Genomic DNA, 9778 nt, shown 5'->3' with positions numbered 1-9778 from the left:
AGCTTCTTACAGGACAACAGGACAGGAAAACAGGCCTTCTGGAGCCTTCTACTCCGGCAACTCTGAGCTGCCAAAGGCTGGAAGAGCAGCTGTGATTGGCTGCAGGCCACTGGAAGAGACTTCCTGTTGCATCTGGAATTCAAGGGTCTGCTAGGACTTCAAGGGCTGTGAGAACCAGGGGCCTCAAGTGAGACCATCTGGCTGGAGTATACCCACAAAGCCAACTTCCTAAAAAATGCCCACCTCAGTGCAGACTTTCAGCCAGTCCAATGGTGGTGGCAGCAGCCCTCACAAGACTTCAGGAAGAAGTCAAGTGCCTGGATGAACTGAAAGACCCAATCACCATCGAATGTGGGCACAACTTGTGTCGCTCCTGCATCCAGCAGTCCTGGGCAGATCCACAAGACAGTTTCCCTTGTCCTGTCTGTTGTCATCAGTGTAAAGAAAGGCACTGTAGGAGCAACACCCAGCTAGGAAGGACGATTGAAATTGCCAAGCTCCTCCACCTCAGCATGAGGAAGAGGCAGAGCCAGGACCAGATGAGCTTGTGTGAGAAACACGACGAGGTCCTGACCCCTTTTTGTGAGGAGGACCTGGAGCTGTTGTGTTCCCTATGTGCTGGGCCCCCAGACTACCAGGGCCACTACATGAGGCCCATCAAGGAGGCTGCCTCTTATCACAGGGGAATGCTTGTAAATTACATCAAGCCCCTGAAGAGGCAAGTGGCAGAGGTTCAAAAATTAATAAGCATTCAAGGCAATAAACGCATTGAGCTGAGAGAGACGGTGGAACACCAGAAACAGAAATTATCCTTTGAATTTGAACAACCGAACCAATTTTTAGAGCAAGGAAAACAGGCAGCTCCTGCTAGGTTAGCTGAAGAAGAGAAAGACACTGAACAGAAACTCAGTGAAAACATAACAGCATTTTCAAACTACGCTTCTGCACTCAAAGGTTTACTAAGCAGGGTCACAGAGCACAATGTGTTGTCTGAGGTGGAATTGCTGTCACAGATGAAGCATTTCTACCAGAAGTCTGACAGTGAGGTCAGCCCACCAATCTTTTCAATTCATTTAAGGAGGGAAACTTGCAATCTTCCTCCCCAGTATTCTGCTCTGCAGAAAATAATTAAAGAATTCAAAGCAGATATATTTCTAGACCCTGAAACAGCCCACCCTAACCTGATTGTCTCTGGGGATAAAAAAATGTATCTGATATACAATGAGAAAACAAAACATCCCTGATATTCCAACTAGGTTTACAGTCAACCCGGTTGTCCTGGGTTTTCCAGATTTCTATTCTGAGAGGCATTTCTGGGAGGTGGAATTGGGAGAGAGATCTGAGTGGGCTATTGGCATCTGCAAAGCCTCTCTGTCCACCAAGGCAAGGCGACCATCAGTCCAGCAGGGATGCTGGAAGCTTCTGCAACTGAATGATGGCTATGAAGCTCCAGGAGCTGTTCCAGACCTCTGCTGTTAGACGTGAGAGCCAGAGGCATTGGCATTTTCCTGGACTGTGAGCTGGGTGAGATCCCCTTCTACATCTGTACTTTCACAGACCCTTTTACTGAACCTCTGCGTCCTTATTTCTTTATAGGACCTGGTTCAAAACCTCTCAGAATCTGTAAGGGAACAGATTGTGAATGAAAAAGCCCCCCAATAGGCTGAACCATTTTAACAAAATTCTGGGGTTTTTTTGTTTGGTGCTAAAGATTGAATCCAGGGTCTCCTGCATACTAGGTAAGAGCTCTGCCCTTGAGCCACATCTCCAGCCTTTTCTGTACATGAATTGTTTTATGATGAACTTCTCAGAATTACATTTCACTTTTCTTTTATTTTCCATTGACTTTTTTTTTTTCCTCCTTGTGGGAGTCTAACCCGAATGTCAGGCAAGTGCTCTAGCTTGCCATAGAGCTCCATCCCCAGTCCCATATTTTTATCTCAGTGTTTTGTTGGAAACCTCAGAACTGTTAGAAATAGAGGGAACAATCTAATCCTGTTTCTGATTCTAATGGGAACAGGTCTGGAGTTTCCTTAATAACTTTTTCTAATGTATTTTTAGTCTTTTTCATTTAAATTCCAAAGTAAGGGCAATTATATTTTATGTGGAAGGCCTGCACTATACATTTTTTCCCCCTGGTGGTATTAGGGTTTGAACTCAAGGGTGCTTTACCATTTTTCATTTTAGATAGGGTCTCACTAAATTGCTGAGGCTAGCCTATAATTTGTGATCCTCCTGCCTAAGCCTCTCAAATTGCTGGGATTACAGAAGTGTATCACCATGCATAGCTCTTAATTGACTGAAACTTTTCCATTATATTATAATAATATAAGTTTTGTTATGAATTATCAAATTCTTGATTAAGATTTATTCCCATTCCCCATTTTTTTGTTATTATAATCATTACAGCCTTGATTTTTTAAAATTTCATTTATTTATTTATTTTTTGTGGTACTGGTATTGAACCATAAGCAGTTTACCAAAGTTGCTGAGGCTGGCTTTGAACTTGGAATCTTCCTGCCTCAGTTTACAAGCCACTGGGATTACAGGCGTATGCCACTAATCCTGGCTCCCAGTGCCCCCCCCCCCCATTTTTGAGACACAGGGTCTTCCTAAATTGCTGAGGTTGGCTACAAACTTGTGATCCTCCTTTCTAAGATTACTGAGAAGTTGAGATTATTTCCCACTGTATGTTAAAACTGGTTCTTATATTGGGGGAAGGTAGCGGGTGGGGTATAGCTTAGTTGGTAGAGTTCTTGCCTCACAGGTATAAGACCTTGGGTTCAATCCCCAGCATCACAAAAAAATAAAAATAAATGAAGAAGAGATTATCACTGGGCACTAAGTTAGAGTTAGGCACCAGAAGTTCTGATGTGCTACTGCAGAACAGGATGGTTACAGATGATGATAATGTACAGTATATTTCAAAAAGCTAAAACAGAATTTGAGTTTTCACCATAATGAAATGATAAATGAAGAAATGGGTATGTTTAATCTGATTTAAATCTTATACAGTGTATAGCTATATAACTGAAGCATCACATTATACTCTGTTTATCAGTTAAATGAATTTAATGTTAAGGAAAAGAAACCTCTAGTTGTTGGTATGTAAGAAGGCTGTTAGTCATTATGTTGTAGTTTAGTCCAAAGGATTGCACCCAGGGGTGCTTAATCACTAAGCCACATCCCTGTCTGCTTTTTGAGACAGGATCTTGATAAGTTATTTAAATTGCTGAGGGTGGCTTTGAACTTCTGATCCTTTTGCCTCAGCCTCCAGAGCTCCTGGGATTACAGGTATGCACCATGGCACCTGGCCTTATTTTTTTTTTTTATTTTATTATTTTTTTTTTTTAATAGTGCTGGAGATTGAACCCAGGGCCTTGTGCATCAAGCACTCTACCAACTGAGCTATATCACCCTTCATACCTGGCCTCTTTCAAAAATTTTTTATTGTTGCATTATAATTATATGTAATAGTAGAATTCATTGTGACCAACTCAGAACCAAAGGTGGAATGTTCTCTCTGATATGCAAATGCTGACTCACAATGGGGTGGGGGAGGTTCCCCTGAGGACAAGGGGGAGTGGGGGGAAGGAGCGGGGGATGGGAATGGGAAAGACAGGAGAATGAATCAGACAACCCTTCCTTATGTTCATATAGGAATACGGGGCCAGTGTAACTCCACATCATGTACAACCACAAAAATGGGAAGTTATAATCCATGTATGTATGAAATGTTAAAATAAAAAAAAAAGGAATTGTGAAAAAAAGAAAAAAGAAAAAATAGTTCAGTCATCAATCTTAAGTCTTATGAAATAAATTATTCATTATTTTGAGTGCATAATATTTATTTATGTTGCTTTTATAAAGTTATAAAATTTTACTCCTTTTTCTTTGCAGCCCTGGGAATCAAATATAAGGCCTAGTTTATGCTGGGCAAAGTGCGCTATCTTTGAGCTAGAACCCTCAGTCCGTCTTTTTAAGATTTTCCTTCATTTTAAAAGAAAGCTTCCCCTATTTCTTCTCTCTACCTCCATGTAACCTGATTACAATTTATTATTTACTGTAGGGATATGGTTTTATTCTATGAATATGGAGGCCAAAACCTGGCTGTATTCCAATTAGCTGTCTCTGTGTATGTGTGGGAATCACGTTTCAGTTTTGCCTATATGTATGTCTAATCATCCCATCATTTTGCTGGAGTCTCTTCTTTGCCCACAAGTTTTCAGTGCAATATATTTAGCTTTATTTTTTAAGAGAAAAATAGTACCTATCTACCTGTACATTTTTTAGCAAATCTTTTAAAATAACAATCTACTTCAGAAATTTTCTGTCAAAATATTGAGACCTAGTTTATAAATTTAAAGTGTTTTATAGACATTTCTTGACTGTGTCACATATTGAATAAAATTCCCACAATTTAAAGTATCCTCTATTATGAACAAGTTGTCTGTTTTTTGCTAAACATGTTATCACATCAAACATCCTAGGATACTTACTTGCATACATTTTATGTTTCATAGAAGACATTCTAATAAGTGAAAATATTAGATAGGAAGGGTGCCTATTTGCAATGTCAGTGGTATTTTCAAATTGCTCTCAGAATTTGACAACAAATTATTGACAATCATCCATATCAATATATAACCATCCTTGCCAACATTGTTTACTGTGACTTTAGTGATTGCCATTCTGTGAGGTGAAAAATTATACTTACCTCTTTTTTAATGTCTTTGATTTAATCATCATTAAATCAGACCTTTTAGTATTTTGTATTATAGACAGATTTTTGTATCTTTACTTATTTTTCTATTTGAAAAGTGTTTTTCATCTTTATTCTTCACTCTGTCCTTAGCCTGCTGTACAGCCTCTCTTCTTTCCCACTTAACTTTTTATGTACAAATTTACATTTATTTATTATTTATATTATCAAAATGAAAATTTTCTGAGAGCAGGGGCTTATTTATTTCATTTTATTAGTGAATTTTAGAGTCATGCATAATATTTGGGTTCATTCTGACAAAATGCATGGTATTTGATTTACACCATTTTAGTTCTAATACCCTCCTTCTCTCTTTTCCTGCCTCCCCCTATGTTCCTTCCTTTACTCTACTGGTCTTTCTTTCATTTGATTATTTATTTTTATTGGGGCTTTATAGATATATTTAAAGGTGGAATTCACTATGGCATATTTATACATGCACATAGCATAATTTTGTAAAATTCATTCCACATTATATTCCTTTCTTATCCTTGCTCCCTTCCTCTCAATCTCCTTCTACTCCACTGATCTTCCCTGTATCTTTATGATATCTGATTCCCCTCACCTGCCCCCACTCATGTCTTTCCCCCTTTACTTTGCTCCAAGGTCCACATATAAGGGAAAACATTTGACCCTTGATTTTCTGGGTCTGGCTTATTTCACTTAGTATGATGTTCTCTATTTCCATCCATGGGCCAGCAAATGCCATAATTTCATTCTTCTTAGCTTTCATGGCTGAGTAAAACTCCATTGGGGGATATATACCCTCATTTTCTTAATCCATTCATCTATTGATGGGCATCTGAGTTGTTTTGTGATTTGGTTATTGTGAATTGTGCTACTATAAACATTCATGTGATTGCGTCACTACAGTATGCTGATTTTAGGGGTTTTATTTTTATGTTCTAGAACAAGGATTATTAAACAATAGCTATGGGACAAATGCAGCCTGCTACATACAATAAAGTTTCATTGCAACACAGTCATGCTTATTGCATGATGTGCTGTCTATGGCTGCTTTCATGCTAAAATACGGAGTTGAGTAGTTACAAGGAAGACCTTAATATTTGCACAACTGAAAACGTTCGCTATCTGGTTCTTTATGGGAAAAGTTAGCCAAATCTTCGTCTAGAAAAATACCACACCATTTGTGAAATGAATAAAAGAAGGAGAAAGAACATGATAAATAGATTAGCAGATGGGTTCTTTATTTTCTTTATTTATGAAGGATATTAAGGTAACCATTCATTTTTGCCTTATGTATTACTGACTTTTAGATTTCTGTTTGACTTTCAAACTGTAACTTGTAAGTTTTAATATGGTCATATGTGTTCTTCATACAAATCAATTGAAATATTTTTTGTAGCCTCATATTAAATTGTTCAAAGAAAGTATATTCTTTAGGTGCTAAGGGGGAAAAGGCATTTTTAATAGCATGGTACTATTCAAAATGTATTAAATAAATTAAGCTTATATCAATTAAGTTTTCTATATATTATTTCTACTTGATCTTCCCCTCTGGTATGTATAACATCATCCAGACATCACCACTTCTATTACTTCTATCAATTTTTATTATGTTCCTCTTTATTATAATACCTGTCTAAATTGGAGAAATTAGAAAATAATTTCTAATGATGGGAGGGGAGGGGAGGGGAGGGGGGATAGGAAGGGCAGCAGAATAGACATTATTATTGCTGTATGTATATAGGTGACTGTATGACCAATGTGATTATGCAACCTGTACAATCAGAAAAATGAGAAATTATACCCCATTTGATTCAAATGTATGAATTGTCAAGATCATTGTACTGTTATGTGTAACTAATAAAAAAATTTAAAAATAGTTTCTAATTATTAACCTAATTACAACTTCTCTTGGTTTATTTTCAAGTAGTTTCTATTCTAATAAAAATCAGTAGATAATAGGAAAGTTTGAAATTTTTTTCTTCTACAATAAATTGCAGCAATTTCTTTCATTTTCATTCCACTCAAAATATTGGTAACAGTTTATCCACCTTTTCTGCTAAAGTAAAACTTTGCAAATTGCATATCCTGTGAGTGTAAGTGCATCCACAATGCTTTAGCATAATCAGGATTAACTGTTAAGAATTTCTTATATAAATTAACAATTATGATTATCAATCTTTCAAGTTTTACCTTCACACCTGGTTATAAGGATGATTAAATGAGATTATGCTTGAGAAAGTATTTTATCAACTCTTGGGCAAATTCAAATGTATGTTTTGATGATTTTCTCATCATGGCTCATCTCCTTACTGCAGTGGAAGAATACAGTTTTCTTCCTTTAACATGTTCTGTTCTGTGTAAATGGTGAGCCACCGGAAATAACTCAGAGTCAAAAGAATTTCTGATGGCTCTGTGTTCTATCTTTCAGTTAGGAGGAATATAATGCTTGACCAGGAATGAGTTATACATTTGTGGATGGCTCATCTGTGGCCTTTTGAAAGACAACTCCCTGCCAGAGGACAATTTTAGCTTAAGGTGAAACTTATCTGACCTTAGATGAGAACCTGACTTCTGAAGCTTTGGGGAAAGAAAACACAAGTCACGTGTTTTAAATTTCTCCCAAGAAGAAGAAAAAAATTTTTCCATATAAGTTCTAATTATAAAATAACATTCTTTAGTAATCTCATTAAAGATTATATTTTTCTTTATGAAATTTCCAAAAGGGAAGTTACCTCCTTGAGATCATAAGCATGACTTTAGACCAGGTCAACAAGGTCCACACACGTCTTCTAGACATAACAACAGTACAGTCCCAAAATCCATCAGTGAAGGCTCTGTGGGTGACATCAGGACCTTGATGTTTGCTAAACTAAGTCTCTTATTTTTTAGTAAATGTAGGTTCAGTGCCTTTGCTTTTAGGGCATATAACATTCTTAAAACACACACACACACAAATGTTATTTGAATACTAACAGGAAAAAAAACTATAAAACAAAAATTAATAAATATTTACTGGTAAAATATACTTTTTATCAGCCTTGTTATATTTAGTATTTGTAGTATTTCTATTATACTCATAACACAAAACTAGTTAAAAATTAAATATTTGTCACTTTGCAATAATTTCCATCCATACATAGGAATTTGAGAGAAATCAGAGCCAAATAGAAGTTAGTTGAATTGTTTACAGTTAAATAAATTTCAAAGCTATATTGTAAATATCATTTTTATATTAAGTCTTATATACAATTTAGGCAGTGGATTTATTTTAATATACTTACCACAATTGATATGAAGCCAGAAATTTAATTAGAAATTTTATCTCCATTCATTTTCCTTGATAATAGTTTCTGTTGATCATTAAAAATGCAAGAATCCATTATCTAAAGACCTCATATATCACTCACTGATGAGCTTGACACCAGAATCATCATCTCTGTAATTGCTATCCTGTCGTTTCAGGATTTAGTGCAATGGCATTCTAGTGGTGGAGATGAATACACCCAGATAAAATATATTGGCTTCCTTAGAAACATGCCTAGTGCTTCTTGATGGAGGAAAGAATTAGAAGCTTGTTAGAGAGGTGCCAGGAGTTTTGGGGGTGGTTGCCGCAGTCTGGCTGGGCACAATTCAGGAGCCACTTGTCAAAAGAAACGAACTTTATTTTTAGAACACACACACTGCACCACACAGCTCTTCAGGAAAACCCTCAGAGCCCAACTGCCACCACAGGCTTCCCACAAGCCTCTCAACCTCCCCCACTCCTCCTGCTCTTGAGGCCGATTGGCTGGGTCACGTGGGCAGAGCCAAAAAAAGTCCCCCAATGAGAAGCTCCGTGGTCTGAAAGGGAGGGGAAACAGCCCAATGAGCATCACCGCAGAGGAGCCAATCAGTTGGCAGCTAGAAGTTTGCTGGGGCCGCTGTGAGCCAATCATCAGCTGGCAGCTGGAAGTTTGCTGGCAGCTGGAAGTTTGCTGGGGCCGCTGTGAGCCAATCATCAGCTGGCAACTGGAAGTTTGCTGGGGCCCCTTTGGCTGTGGCTCTCAACAGGTGGCATAGAGAACTTTAAGAAGAAAGTGTTTGCAATAGTGACCTTTCAGGGAGAGACTTACCTAACATGTTTTTAAAGATATTTGTGATCTGTTGCATGGTCACTCCCAATCACCCCTCCTCAGAAACACAGACACTTTCCATGCAACTTCAGTGAAGGTGTTTTTAGGATCTTTTGAATATAGCACTTTGAAAGAACAGGAAAGGAAGTGTATGTGTGTATAAGTGTGTGTGATGTAATAAATGGTGGGATATACAATATCCATGAAATAGCAACTGTACATATGAGAAGAAAAATTCATGGACCCTAAAATAGAAACACCTGGTAGTAGTGGCAGTTTTCAACTCTGTGCTCTTGACCTCATAGCTGTCAGCCACATAGTAACCTATCCAGTGAACTAAGATGTGATGCAACATACCTCCTATCTATCAATTTAAACTTTAATATTAAAAGTTTTTTGCATAAGATAAAATATGCATAAATTCAGTATTATATAACACGGGAGAAATCTATATTCAGGTATTCCTAGGAGTGCTGTAGTAGTAAAATATGACCACCTACAAATAATACAAAGGACCAGTTACTTGAAGGAACAAGTAAAATAATATCATTGATAGTCAACAACTAGAGCATGCTATATGAAAACCTTGATAATATTTTATATACCTTAAATTAATAGCAGCAATGAATGTACAGTTTTAATTTTCTATCAAGCACTGCTTAAGGTGTTGTATCCACAACACCCTATTAGCATATTAGTATTAAACTCTCCATACCTACAATTTCAAAGAGATACACTGTGGCAAGATTGCTGAAATGAATTGCCAGAGCATAGAGATAACTAGCTGTACAGCAACCAGAACCAGGTAACATAACTGTAAAGGCCATTTCCTCAACTCTACTATACCATTGTTAGTAACAATGAATATGATGCACTAAATTTCCATTGACCATCTGTTGCTTGAGTCTACCAGTTTTATTCTTCTAAGTATTTG

At 37.1% G+C, this 9778-nt stretch overlaps 1 pseudogene; it reads left to right on the top strand.

Annotated features, from left to right (window-relative positions):
* The first annotated feature begins 269 nt into the window (after positions 1-269).
* On the top strand, positions 270-1646 carry LOC113192433 (tripartite motif-containing protein 75 pseudogene; annotated as a pseudogene).
* Positions 1647-9778: the final 8132 nt, after the last annotated feature.

The sequence above is a fragment of the Urocitellus parryii genome, chromosome 10, assembly GCF_045843805.1.
Source record: "Urocitellus parryii isolate mUroPar1 chromosome 10, mUroPar1.hap1, whole genome shotgun sequence".
NCBI classification, from domain to species: domain Eukaryota; kingdom Metazoa; phylum Chordata; class Mammalia; order Rodentia; family Sciuridae; genus Urocitellus; species Urocitellus parryii.
This window is presented reverse-complemented; position numbering and strand designations above follow the sequence as displayed.